We start from the raw sequence: 14,791 nt of genomic DNA, 5'->3' as shown, positions 1-14,791 counted from the left end.
AAGCTATGTGGTTTTTGAGGGAGGTATTTTGCACAATTAAGGTTTACAGATAAGTGGATATCAAGGCTCCATGCTCCATGATAGTTCAGAGAACCACCTTTGAAATCAGGTCAGTCTGAGGTCAAAGCCCAACCCCTTGCTAGCCCTGAGAACTAGGTGAGCCATGCAATGTTTCTGGGTGTCAATTTCCTCATGGCAGAATGAGAATGACGACACCAGTTGTACAAAATAACAATGAAATACTGGAGGTTTTCCCCTGTGGCTCAGACGGTAAAGAATCTGCCTGTAATGCAGGAGCCACAGGAGATGCGGGTCAGGAAGATCCCCTAGAGGAGGATATGGCAACCCACTCCAATATACTTGCCTGGAAAATCCCATGGACAGAAGAGCCTGGCAGGCTACAGTTCATGGGGCCACAAAGAATCCAACTTGACTGAAGTGACTTAGAATGCATGCACAATGCTTGACACAACACTCAAGACACAGCATAGTCAATATTTGATAAGTGGTGGCTATAATAATAATCATGAGAAGAAAGAGGAGATGTGGAGAGGGAGGGGGAGGGGACAGTGACAGGAGGAGCCCTGAGCAGGAAGAAGAGAGAAAGAGGAAGAAGATTCAGAAAAGGAGTATTTACAATGTTTACAAGATGTCATATATAATGTCAACCCACTCCAATATTCTTGCCTGGAGAATCCCACGGACAGAGGAGCCTGGCGGGCTACAGTTCATAGGGTCCCAAAGAGTCGGACACGACGGAAGCAACTTAGCACCCACGCATGCATGTATAAACTGGGATGGAAATGGTAAGGCATGGCCTTGACATACAGAGAGACCTGGGTTCAAATTTTGACTCTGACATGTCAAAATTATTGGCTTCAGAACTGGGCCTGGGAGGGAAGGAGTAAAGATTACCAAAGAAACAAGCTGCTGCTGCTAAGTCGCTTCAGTCGTGTCCGACTCTGTGCGACCCCATAGACGGAAGCCCAACAGGCTCCCCCGTCCTTGGGATTCTCCAGGCAAGAACACTGGAGTGGGTTGCCATTTCCTTATCCAATGCATGAAAGTTAAAAGTGAAAGTGAAGTCACTCAGTCGTGTCCGACTCTTCGCGACCCCATGGACTACAGCCTACCAGGCTCCTCCATCCATGGGATTTTCCAGGCAAGAGTACTGGAGTGGGGTGCCATTGCCTTCTCCGAAGAAACAAGGCTTAGGGGAAAATTGCTGACCTTATTTTCATCTTTTCCTGTGAAATTCCCCCTGCATATTTCCCCCTAATATTCTCCTGGTTCCAAGAGCAGGGTAGCTGAGCCATTTTAGGAATTTGGAGTAGCGGATACAATTGTCCGTGTGTGCATGCATGCAAAGGTATGTGCAGTGTGTATATAAAACCTAAGCATTTGAAATACAATTAGCAATTAGAAATTCTTAAAAATCAACTTTCACTTTTCACACACATCAAACACTACTTGATAAAGATACATGGCTGGCCAGAACAATAAAGAACCGTATACATTCTCAACCTCCAGCCTAATGACTTGATCAAGTCTAAAGGTATAAGGAGTAATAATGTCTGGATGTTGGCCAAAATTTGAGTGAAATTCAATTATTTCACAGTGTGCCTGGAACAGATAACATGTAAGCACCAGTGAACATTACAACCAAAGTAGGACACAGGCCCCTGGCACCTTTCAGTATCAGTTCAGCAGCTTCATAGACATAAGGTTCTTACAGGCTTGGCTTATTTCTTCTAGTTGTTACTTCCGGTTTTCAGATCCAGCTCCTCAATGCTTGGCCTTCATAGGTGGCCTCCATGCCCATTCCAGCATATGAGCTAAGTTGCTTTAGTTGTGTCCGACTCTTTGCCACACTATGGACTGTAGCCCGGCAGGCTCGTCTGTCCATGGGATTCTCTAGGCAAGAATACTGGAGTGGGTTGCCATGCCCTCCTCCAGGGGATCGTCCCAACCTAGGGATGGAACCCACCTCTCTTGCATTGAAAGCAGATTCTTTACTACTAGTGCCACCTGAGAGAAGAGAGTCTTACATCTTACAAAGGCATAAGTCTGTACTGACATTTTCAACCCAAACCTAGTAACCTAACACAACAGTGTCTGCATATTCATTCTCTTTTCCTTTTCTGAGCAACTATCTTTTTTTATCTTTTTTTTTTTGAGAGGATATCCTTGTGCCAGCTTCAGTGTATAGACAGTGGACCCTCAAATAACACAGGTTGAAATTGCTGGGTCCACTTATACTTGGGTTTCTTTTTTTTTTTTTTTTGGTTGCACCACACAATTTGTGGGATCTTAGTTCCCCAACCAGGGTTCAAACCCATGCCCTCTGCAGTGGAAGCACAGAGTCCTCACTGCTGGACCACCAGAGAAGGCCCACATGGATTTTTTTCAACAGTAAATACTATAGTACTACTTGATCTGGGGTGGTGAATCTGCAGATATGGAACCCCAGATGTAGAGGACAGCTATAAGTTACAGTCAGATTCTCAACTGCATGAAGGTCATCATCCCAACCTCCACATTGTTCAAGGGTCTACTGTACAGTCACATTTATTCAGTCAATTAGACAACACAGTTTTACTGGGCGTGTAGTATGCACTATTTGGGCTCACAGCACATAACAACAATACAGCAAAAAATCTCTAATTACATGGAGCTTATAACCTAGTGAAGTAAGACAGACTGTACACAGAATAAATGGCACATAGTAGGATGGGACTAGGGCTTCCCAGGTGCCTCAGTGGGTAAAGAATCTGTTTGCAAGGCAGGAGACATGAATTTCATTCCTGGGTTGGGAAGATCCCCTGGAGGACGGCATGGTGCAACCCACTTCAGTATTCTTGCCTGGAGAATCCCATGGACAAGAGGAGCCTGGTGAGCTACAGTCCATGGGCTCGCAGAGTCAGACACAACTGAAGCGACTGAGCATGCCCACACGCAGGTTGGAATCAGCAGGAAAATAAAGCAGGAAAGGGAGATAATGAGTACTAGGCAGACAGGGAGTTCACATTATTTTATAACAGTTTTATTGGGATATCAGTTCAGTTCAGTTCAGTCTCTCAGTCATGTCTGACTCTTTGCAACCTCATGGACAGCAGCATATCAGGTTTCCCTGTCCATCAACAAATCCCAGAGCTTGCTCAAACTCGTGTCCATTGAGTCAGTGATGCCATCCAACTGTCTCATCCCCTGTTGTCCCTTTCTACTCCTGCCCTCAATCTTTCCCAGCATCAGGGTCTTTTCCAATGAGTCAGTTCATCTCATCAGGTGACCAAACGATTGGAGTTTCAGCTTCAGCATCAGTCCTTCCAAAGCATATTTAGGACTGATTTCCGCTAGGAGTGACTGGTTTGATCTCCTTGCAGTCCAAGGGACTCTCAAGAGTTTTCTCCAACACCACAGTTCAAAAGCATCAATTCTTTGGCGCTCAGCTTTCTTTATAGTCCAACTCTCACATCCATACATGACTACCAGAAAAACCATAGCTTTGACTAGACGGACCTTTGTTGTCAGAGTAATGCCTCTGCTTTTTAATATGCTGTCTAGGTTGGTCATAACTTTTCTCCAAAGGAGCAAGTGGCTTTTAATTTCAAGGCCGCAGTCACCATGTGCAGTGATTTTGGAGCCCCTAAAAATAAAATCTTTCACAGTTTCCATTGTTTCCTATTCTATTTGTCATGAATTGATGGGACCAGATGCCATGATCTTAGTTTTTTAAATGTTAAGTTTTAAGCCAACTTTTTCACTCTCCTCTTTCACTTTCATCAAGAGGCTTTTTTGTTCTTCGTCACTTTCCAGGAGGCATAGGTGTGAAGATGAATGTGGACCTGTGCTGGTAGTTACACCAGCACGCAGTGGAGAGAGCACACAGATCCCGGTGGGGCCAGCCGGGAAAACCTAGCCAACCAGATGGGAGGCAGCAGATGTCTGCACTTGAGGCAGAAACCCTGCCAGGGTGGACTACCCAACTAACACGGTATTTCACTTGCCTGACCACAGCTCTCAATCCTACTGGAGTGAGGCAAGATTTACCCAGAAGCCCTCTGTCTCCCACTCCTTACTCAGGCACACACACACACAGCTCCCTGTTCCACACACCCCTCACCTGGTTATGACATCTAATAGTTTCCCATTCTCTCCGAACTGTCTGTCTTCATCAAGAGGTTCTTTAGTTCCTCTTCACTTTCTACTGTAAGGGTGGTGTCATCTGCATATCTGAGGTTATTGATATTTCTCCCAGCAACCTTGATTCCAGCCTGTGTTTCATCCAGCCTGGCATTTCACATGTTGTACTCTGCATATAAGTTAAATAAGCAGGGTGACAATATATAGCCTTGATGTACTCCTTTCCCAATTTGGAACCAGTCCGTTGTTCCATGTCTGGTTCTAACTGTTGCTTTTTGACCTGCATACAGATTTCTCAGGAGGCAAGTTAGGAGGTCTGGTATTTTCATCTCTTGAAGAATTTTCCACAGTTTGTTGTGATCCACACAGTCAAAGGGGTTAGCATAGTCAATGAAACAGAAGTCAATGTTTTTCTCTTGCTTTTTCTATGATCCAACATAGAAATTTGATCTCTGGTTCCTCTGCCTTTCCTAAGTCCAGCTTGAACATCTGGAAGTTCTCATTTCACGTACTGTTGAAGCCTAGCTTGTAGAATTTTGAGCTTTACTTTGCTAGCGTGTGAGATGAGTGCAATTGTGCAATTGTGTAGTTTGAACATTCTTTGGCATTGCCTTTCTTCGGGATTGGAATGAAGACTGACATTTTCTAGTCCTGTGGCCACTGCTGAGTTTTCCAAATTTGCTGGCATATTGAGTGCAGCACAGCATCATCTTTTAGGATTTGAAATAGCTCACTGGAATTCTATCACCTCCACTAGCTTTGTTCCTAGTGATGCTTCCTAAGGCCCACTTGACTTCAGGCCCACAGGACTCCAGGATGTCTGGAGCTAGGTGACAGTCACACCATCATGGTTATCTGGGTCATTAAGATCTTTGAAAGAGATGGGAATACCAGACCACCTGATCTGCCTCTTGAGAAATTTGTATGCAGGTCAGGAAGCAACAGTTAGAACTGGACATGGAACAACAGACTGGTTCCAAATAGGAAAAGGAGTTCGTCAAGGCTGTATATTGTCACCCTGTTTATTTAACTTCTATGCAGAGTACATCATGAGAAACGCTGGACTGGAAGAAACACAAGCTGGAATCAAGATTGCTGGGAGAAATATCGTAACCTCACATATGCAGATGACACCACCCTTATGGCAGAAAGTGAAGAGGAACTAAAAAGCCTCTTGATGAAGGTGAAAGTGGAGAGTGAAAAAGTTGGCTTAAAGCTCAACATTCAGAAAATGAAGATCATGGCATCTGGTCCCATCCCTTCATGGGAAATAGATGGGGGAACATTGGAAACAGTGTCATACTTTATTTTTCTGGGCTCCAGAATCACTGCAGATGGTGACTGCAGCCATGAAATTAAAAGACACTTACTCCTTGGAAGTAAAGTTCTGACCAACCTAGATAGCATATTCAAAAGCAGAGACATTACTTTGCCAACAAACGTCTGTCTAGTCAAGGCTATGGTTTTTCCTGTGGTCATGTATGGATGTGAGAGTTGGACTGTGAAGAAGGCTGAGCGCCAAAGAATTGATGCTTTTGAACTGTGGTGTTGGAGAAGACTCTTGAGAGTTCCTTGGACTGCAAGGAGATCCAACCAGTCCATCCTAAAGAGACCAGTCCTGGGTGTTCTTTGGAAGGACTGATGCTAAAGCTGAAACTCCAGTACTTTGGCCACCTCATGCGAAGAGTTGACTCATTGGAAAAGACTCTGATGCTGGGAGGGATTGGGGGCAAGAGGAGAAGGGGATGACAGAGGATGAGATGGCTGGATGGCATCACTGACTCGATGGACGTGAGTCTGAGTGAACTCCGGGAGTTGGTGATGGACAGGGAGGCCTGGCGTGCTGCAATTCATGGGGTCGCAAAGAGTCGGACACGACTGAGCGACTGATCTGATCTAATCTGTGTATTCTTGGCGCCTCTTCTTAATATCTTCTGCTTCTGTTAAGTCCATACTGTTACTGTCCTTTATTGTGCCCATCTTTGCATGAAATGTTCCCTTGGTTATTGGGATACAGGTCACCATTTAAAACTGCCCAGTTCTATGATTTCTAGTGTATTCACAGAGTTATGCAACCAAAGCCACTACCTACTTTCAGGACATTTTCATCACCCAGCACTGACCCCCTGCCAAAAAAAACATACCCAGTAGCAGCCACTCCCCATTGCTTCCTCTCTTCAGCCCATGGCGATCACAGATCTCCTTCCTGTGTACAGACTTGTCTGTTTTGGACAATTCATATAAATGGAGTCCTACAATATGTGGCCTTCTGTGTCTGACTTCTTTCAATCACATAATGTCTTTAAGATTCATCCATGTTGCTGCCTGTGTCAACATTCCATTCCTTGTTGTGGATGAGTAACATTCCTCTGTATGGAGAAACCACCATCTGCTTATTTATTCACCAGTTGATTGAACATCTGGGCTGTTCCCACTTTGTGGTTATTGTGGATAATGTTGCTATGAACATTCATGTATATGTTCTTGAGTGGACATATGTTTTCCTGTCTCTTGGGTATAGACCTATGAGTGGAATTGCTGGGTCATACTTTGAATTGTGGTGTTGAAGAAGATTCTTAAGAGTCCCTTTGACAGCAAGGAGATCAAACCAGTCAATTCTAAAGGAAATCAATCCTCAATATTCACTGGAAGGACTGATGCTGAAGCTGAAGTTCCAATACTTTGGCTACCTGATTCAAAGAATTGACTCATTAGAAAAGACCCTGATGCTGGGAAAGACTGAATGTAGGAGGAGAAGGGGATGACAGAAGATGAGATGGTTGGATGGCATCACCAATTCAGTGGACATGAGTTTGAGCAAGTTCCGGGAGATGGTGAAGGACAGGGAATCCTGGTGTGCTGCAGTCCATGGGGTTGAAAAGAGTCAGACACAACTGAGTGACTGAACAACAACAATGGTAACTCTATGTTTAATTTAGGGGGAGAGAGTTTCATTTTAAATGGAGTGGCCACAGGAGGCCTTGTTGATAAGAACACTGAGCAGACAGCTGAAGACATCAAACCTGGTACATTAAAAGAAACCTAAAAAATTAAAAGAAAAATTAGGTTCCCCAAGCTTGTTTTTTTGAATGTTGAGTTTTAAGCCAGCTTTCTCACTCTCATCTTTCACTTTCATCAAGAGACTCTTTAGTTCCTCTTTGCTTTCTGCCATAAGGATGGTGTCATCTGCATATGTGAGGTTATTGATATTTCTCCCGGCAATCTTGATTCCAGCTTGTGCTTCATCCAGCCCAGCATTTCGCATGATGTAGTCTGCATATAAGTTAAATAAGCAGGGTGACAATACACAGCCTTGACATACTCCTTTCCCAATTTGGAACCAGTCTGTTATTCCATGTCCAGTTCTAACTGTTGCTTCTTGACCTGTATACAGATTTCTCAGGAAGCAAGTAAGGTGGTCTGGTATTCCAATCTCTTAAAGAATTTTCCAGTTTGTTGTGATCCACACAGTCAAAGGCTTTATCATAGTCAATGAAGCAGAAGTAGATGTTTATGGGGAAACAATGGAAATAGTGACAGACTGTATTTTCTTGGGCTCCAAAATCACTGCAGAACAATTCTGCACTGAAAAACAATCTAACCTCAATGAGGTTAACTTTTAAAATCTACAACAAGCAAAGAGTCTTCAAACTGTACTCTGAATTGAGTCCCCATGGGGTCAAAGTCCCTGTAGCTATACTCAGAGCAGCTCTTCATCCATCTGATTTTTATATGGAGATCCATTTAAACAAAGAGTTCTATATATATATATATGTATTTGAAAACAACTGGATCCTTTGTAAAATTCCATAATGATCAACTTTATTGTCCCATACAGGTGTGTACATGTGTGCTAAGTAGATTCAGTCATGCCCGATTCTTTGTGACCCTACGGACTATAACCCACCAGGCTCCTCTGTCCATGGGATTCTCTAGGCAAGAATACTAGAGCGGGTTGCCATTCTCTCCTCTAGGGGATCTTCCTGACCCAGGGATTGAATCTGCGTCTCTTATATCTCCTGCATTGGCAGGTAGGTTCTTTACCACTACTGCCACCTGGGAAGCTCCCCTTGAGGGAGAACAAATTGGATGTTTTCCAGGGTCTAAATTCCTCCTGGCCAGCAATTTTTTTTAATTGAAGGATAATTGCTTTACAATATTGTGTTGATTTCTGCCATACAACAATATAAATCAGCCACATGTACATATGTGGCTGAACCTGCCTCCCACCCTGTCCCACCCCTGTGAATGGTCACAGAGCACTGGATTGAGCTTCCTGTGTCACGTAGTATTTCTTACACCTAGTTTCACAGCTCAATTATCTGAGGAGCTTCTAAAAATACTTTGGCTCATGAACTCCATAAAGAATTTCATAGTGAGTCAAAGGTGACATCACTGGTCTAAAACTATTCCAGAAATTCAAGCCAGGAGGAGAACCATCAACAGGTGTATTCAGGAACCATGCAAAACTCCCATTCTCTACCTAGATATTTTGCAGTCTCGACATATCAAGCAAATCCCCTGTAGTCACTCTGAAACACCATCAAGGTGCACATTTTTAAGTGAATTTGACCTACCAACATTTCCATTTAAAATCTATGAACCTAGTCAAAGGCTGGAGAAAGTGATTTATTATTGTTGTTGTTCAGTTGCTAAGTGGTGTTCAGCTCTTTGCAACCTCATGGACTGTAGCCCACCAGGCTCCTCTGTCCATGGAATTCTCCAGGCAAAAATACTGGAGTGCATAGCCATTCCCTTTTCTAGGGGAATCTTCCCGACCTAGGGATCAAACCTGCATCTCTTATGTCTCCTGGAATGGCAGGCAGGTTCTTTACTGTCTGAGCCACCAGGAAAGTCCAAAGTTATTTATAGAGAAATCTGTTAATATCTAGAGAGTGGTCTCTAGAGAAAAGCAAAGCCAGGCTGCATTCCTCTGCTTTTTTTTTGGAGACCCTGAGGAAAAATTAGTCTATGAGTGCAATGTTTTCTTGTGGGAGCTTTATTTGCATGCCTAGATAACTTCTGTTTCTTTCGAGGGATGGACAGAACAAACAAACAAACATTTTATGTAACAAACCACAGAGAAAAGTGACCTGGTACAAAACAAGCAAATTAAAATTCTTGTCCTGGGACTAAGGCATAGTTTACCTCATTAAAGTCATTCTACCAGTGTGTTTTAGAGGTTTCACAACTAATTTTTTTTCCTACTTACCTGAAAGTCTTTCCAAAACAAATGGTCAAAACACCAAGCAGCTCAGGCACCTGGGAAAAGAAGACTTCTTCGAGGATAATGAGTCTATTTCCAAACATTTGGAAACACGTCATACTAGGCTAAAAAGGCTTGAAACAAAGGCAGTCAGCCACTTGGCCCATGGGGGTTCTGTTTATACTTCCACGAGGAGCTATTTACAGGGTAAAAGAAGATTCTGTATCTTGATCAAAATTGTACTAGGCTATCAGTTGTTGACAACTTTAGACTCCTATCAACCGCGTAGACTATACAGTCCATGGAATTCTCCAGGCCAGAATACTGGAGTTGGTAGCCTTTCCCTTCTTCAGGGGATCTTCCCAGCCCAGGGACTGAACCCGTATTGCAGGCGGATTCTGTACCAGCTGAGCCACCACAGAAGCCCAAGAATATTGGAGTGGGTAGCTTATCCCTTCTCCAGCAGATCTTCCTGAAAGGAATCAAACCAGGGTCTCCTGCATTGCACATGAATTCTTTACCAGCTAAGCTACCAGGGAAACCCCCCTGTGTAACCCAGCATTTGAAATTCAGTCAACCACTGGTTTTCATGTCTTTTAAGCATGTACCACATTTTGCCCAAAATTAATTGTCCTGGATAAAAGCATTGTTACAAAATTACAGAAATCCAAGACGGTGGAGTAGAAGGATGTGCACTCATCCTCTACTCCAAAATTACAGATTTCTGCTGAGCAACCATCAATAGGAGAATGTTGGATCCCACCAAAAAAAAATACCCCACATCCAAGGGCAAAGTAGAAGCCCCAGCAAGATGGTAGGAGGGGCAAAATCACATTTAGAATCAAATACCCTACCTATCAGAGATACTCAGAGAGCTCAAACAAACGTTGTGCACACAAGGACCCAGAGACCCCCACAGAGACTGAGCCAGAACTGTGTTTCAGTGTTTCAGTGTTTCTTGTGGAGGTACAGGTTAGCAGTGGCCTGCCACAGAGTCAGGGGTTCTGGGTGCAGCAGACCTGGGTATGGCATAAGCCCTCTTGAAGGAGGTCACCATTAACCCCACCATAGAGTTACCAGAACTTACACCACTGCTGCTGCTGCTAAGTCACTTCAGTCGTGTCCAACTCTGTGCGACCCCATAGACGGCAGCCCACCAGGCTTCCCCGTCCCTGGGATTCTCCAGGCAAGAACACTGGATGGAGTGGGTTGCCATTTCCTTCTCCAATTTGTGAAAGTGAAAAGTGAAAGTGAAGTCGTTCAGTCGTGTCTGACCCTCAGCGACCCCATGGACTGCAGCCTTCCAGGCTCCTCCATCCATGGGATTTTCCAGGCAAGAGTACTGGAGTGGGGTACCATTGCCTTCTCCAAGAACTTACACAGGACTGGGGAAACAGACTCTTGGAGGGCACAAATAAAGCCTTGTGCACACCCAGGAGAAAGGAGCAGTGACCCCACAAGAGACTGACCAACTTCCCCGTGAGTGTCCAGGAGTCTCCAGCAGAGGCGTGGGTTGGCAGTGGCCTGCTGCAGCGTCGCAGGCACTGAGTGCAGCAGTGCACCACACCTTTTGAAGAGGCAGTGATTATCTTCCTTACCTCCACCATAGTTTGGACTCAGGTCAAACAACAGGGAGGAAACACAGCCCAGCCCATCAACAGAAAATTGGATTAAAGATTTACTGAGCATGACCCCACCTATCAGAACAAGACCCAGTTTTCCCCTCAGTCAGTCTCTCCATCAGGAAGTTTCCATAAGCCTCTAACCCTTATCCATCAGAGGGCAGACAGACTGAAAAACCACAATTGCAGAAAACTAACCACACTAATCACACTGACCACAGCTTTGTCTAACTCAATGAAACTATGAGCCATGACATGTAGGGCCACCCAAGATAGACAGGTCATGGTGGAGAGTTCTGACAAAATGTGGTCCCCTGGAGAAGAGAATGGCAAACCACTTCAGTATTCTTCCCTTGAGAACCCCATGAACAGTATGAAAGGGGAAAAAGATATGACACTGAAAGATGAACTCCCCAGGTCGGTAGGTGCCCAGTAAGCTACTGGAGAAAAGTAAAGAAATAGCTCCAGAAAGAATGAAGAGACAGAGCCAAAGAAAAAACAACACCCAGTTGTGGATGTGACTGGTGATAGAAGTAAAGTCTGATGCTGTAAAGAGCAATATTGCATAGGAACCTAGAATGTTAGGTCCATGAATCAAGGCAAATTGGAAGTGGTCAAACCGGAGATGGCAAGAGTGAACATTGACATTTTAGGAATCAGTGAACTAAAATGGACTGGAATGGGTGGATTTAACTCAGATGACCATTATATCCACTACTGTGGGCAAGAATCCCTTAGAAGAAATGGAGTAGCCCTCATAGTCAACAAAAGATTCTGAAATGCAGTATCTGGATGCAATCTCAAAAATGACAGAATTATCTCTGTTTATTTCCAAGGGGAACTATTCATTATCACAGTATTGCAAGTCTATGCCCGGACCAGTAATGCTGAAGAAACTGAAGTTGAATGGTTCATGAAGACCTACAAAACCTTCTAGAACTAAGACCTAAAAAAGATTTCCTTTTCATATAGGGGACTAGAATGCAAAAGTGGAAAGTCAAGAGATACTTTAAGTAACAGGCAAATTTGGCCTTGGAGTACAAAACAAAGCAGGTCAAATGCTAAGAGTTTTGCCAAGAGAACGCACTGCTCATAGCAAACACCGTCTTCCAACAACACAAGAGAAGACTCTATGCATGGACATCACCAGATGGTCAACACCAAAAGCAGATTGATTACATTCTTTGCAGCCAAAGATGGAAAAGCTCTATACAGTCAGTAAAACTAAGACTGGGAGATGACTGTGGCACAGATCATGAACTCTTTACTGCCAAATTCAGACTTAAATTGAAGAAAGTGGGGAAAACCACTAGACCATTCAGGCATACCCTAAGTCAAATCCCTTATGATTATACAGTGGAAGTGACAAATAGATTCAAGGGATTAGATCTGATAGACAGAGTGCCTGAATAACTATGGACAGAGATCATGACATTGTACAGGAAGCAGTGATCAATACCATCCCCAAGAAAAAGAAATGCAAAAAGACAAAATGGTTGTCTGAGGAGGCCTCACAAATAGCTGAGAAAAGAGAAGCTAAAGGCAAAGGAGAAAAGGAAAGCTATACTTATTTGAATGCAGAGTTCCAAAGAACAGCAAGGTGAGATAAGAATGCCTTCCTCAGTGATCAATGCAAAGAAATAGAGGAAAACAACAGAATGGGAAAGACTAGAGATCTCTTCAAGAAAATTAGAGATACCAAGGGAACATTTCATGCAAAGATAGACATAATAAAGGCCAGTAATGGTATGAACCTAACAGAAGCAGAAGATATCAAGAACAGGTGGCAAGAATACACAGAAAAACTATACAAAAAAGATCTTAATGACCCAGATAACCATGAGGGTGTGATCACTCACCTAGAGCCAGACATCCTGGAATGTAAAGTCAAGTAGGCCTTGGGAAGCATCACTACGAACAAAGCTAGTGGAGGTGATGGAATTCCAGCTGAGTTATTTCAAATCCTAAAAGGTGATGCTGTGAAAGTGCTGTACTCAATATGCCAGCAACTTTAGAAAACTCAGCAGTGGCCACAAGACTGGAAAAGGTCAGTCTTCATTCCAATCCCAAAGAAAGGCAATGCCATAGAATGTTCAAACTACACAATTGCACTCATGTCATATACTAGCAAAGTAATGCTCAAAATTCTCCAAGCCAGACTTCAGCAATACGTGAACAATGAACCTCCAGATAATTCAAGCTGGATTTAGAAAAGTCAGAAGAACCAGAGATTAAATTGCCAATGTTGGATCATAGAAAAAGCAAAAGAGTTCCACAAAAACATCTACTTCTGCTTTACTGACTACACCAAAGCCTTTGACTGTGTGGATCACAGCAAACTGGAAAATTCTTAAAGAGATGGGAATACCAGACCACCTGACCTGCCTCCTGAGAAATCTGTATGCAGGTCAAGAAGCAACAGTTAGAACTGGACATGGAACAACAGACTGGTTCTAAATTGGGAAAGGAGTGTGTCAAGCCTGTGTATTTGTCACCCTGCTTATTTAACTTATATGCAGAGTACATCATGCCATTTGCTGGGCTGGATGAAGCACAAGCTGGAATCAAGATTGCCGGAAGAAATATCAGTGTCATCTCAGATATGCAGATGGCACCCTTATGGCAGAAAGCAAAGAAGAACTAATGAGCGTCTTGATGAAAGTGAAAGAGAACAGTGAAAAAGTTGGCTTAAAACTTCACATTCAAAAAACTAAGATCATGGCATCCGGTCCCATCACTTCATGGCAAATAGATGGGGAAACAATGGAAACAGTGAGAGACTTTATTTGGAGGGCTCTAAAATCATTGCAGATGGTGACTGCAGCCATGAAATTAAAAGACGTTTCCTCCTTTGGAGAAAAGCAATGACCAACCTAGACGGCATATTAAAAAGCAGAGACATTACTTTGCCAGCAAAGGTCCATCTGTCAAAGCTTTGGTTTTTCCCAAAGTCATGTACGGATGTGAGAGTTGGACTATAAAGAAAGCTGAGCACCAAAGATTTGATGCTTTTGAACTGTAGTGTTGGAGAAGAATCTTGAGAGCCCGTTGGACTGCAAGGAGATCAAACCAGTCAATCCTAGAGGAAATCAGTCTGAATATTCATTGGAAGGACTGATGCTGAAGCTGAAACTCCAATCATTTGCCCACCTGATGAGACGAACTGACTCATTGGAAAAGACCCTGATGCTGGGAAAGATTGAAGGCGGGAGGAGAAGGGGACAACAGAGGGTGAGATGGTTGGATGGCATCACCAACTCAATGGACATGAGTTTGAGTAAGCTCGGGCGGTTGGTGATGGACAGGGAGGCTGGCGTGCTGAAATCCATGGAGTCGCAGAGAGTCAGACACCACTTAGCGAGTGAACTTAACTGAACTGAAAAGCATTATAAACAATATACTAATTAACTGACAAGTGGATGTGGAAGAGGGTTTGTTTGCTTTTCCTCTGTTTGGTGGACAAATGCTTTATGCTCACCTTCTGATCTCCACAGTACCCGCACACATAGCCAGGGGTCTCCGGGGACAGCGATGCTGTTTATCAAGAAGCTTGTGTTTTATCGCCATCTAGTGGCTCTTCTCTATTACTACACTGGCTCTCTCAATGGCCCAGCGGTAACGATTCCACCTGCAATGTAGGAGATGTTGGTTCCATCCTTGGGTAGGGAAGATCCCCCGGAGAAGGAAATGGCAACTCGCTCCAGTATCCTTGCCTGGAGAATCCCAATCCATGGGGTCTCAAAAGAGTCGGACACAACAGCAAAACGGTCACCCTACACTCACTACCTACGCACAGGTTTGACACTGTTTTTTAAAGAAG

Source organism: Bos javanicus, chromosome 1, assembly GCF_032452875.1.
Source record: "Bos javanicus breed banteng chromosome 1, ARS-OSU_banteng_1.0, whole genome shotgun sequence".
NCBI lineage: Eukaryota > Metazoa > Chordata > Mammalia > Artiodactyla > Bovidae > Bos > Bos javanicus.
The sequence above is the reverse complement of the archived record's forward strand: the minus strand, read 5'-3'. Positions refer to the sequence as shown.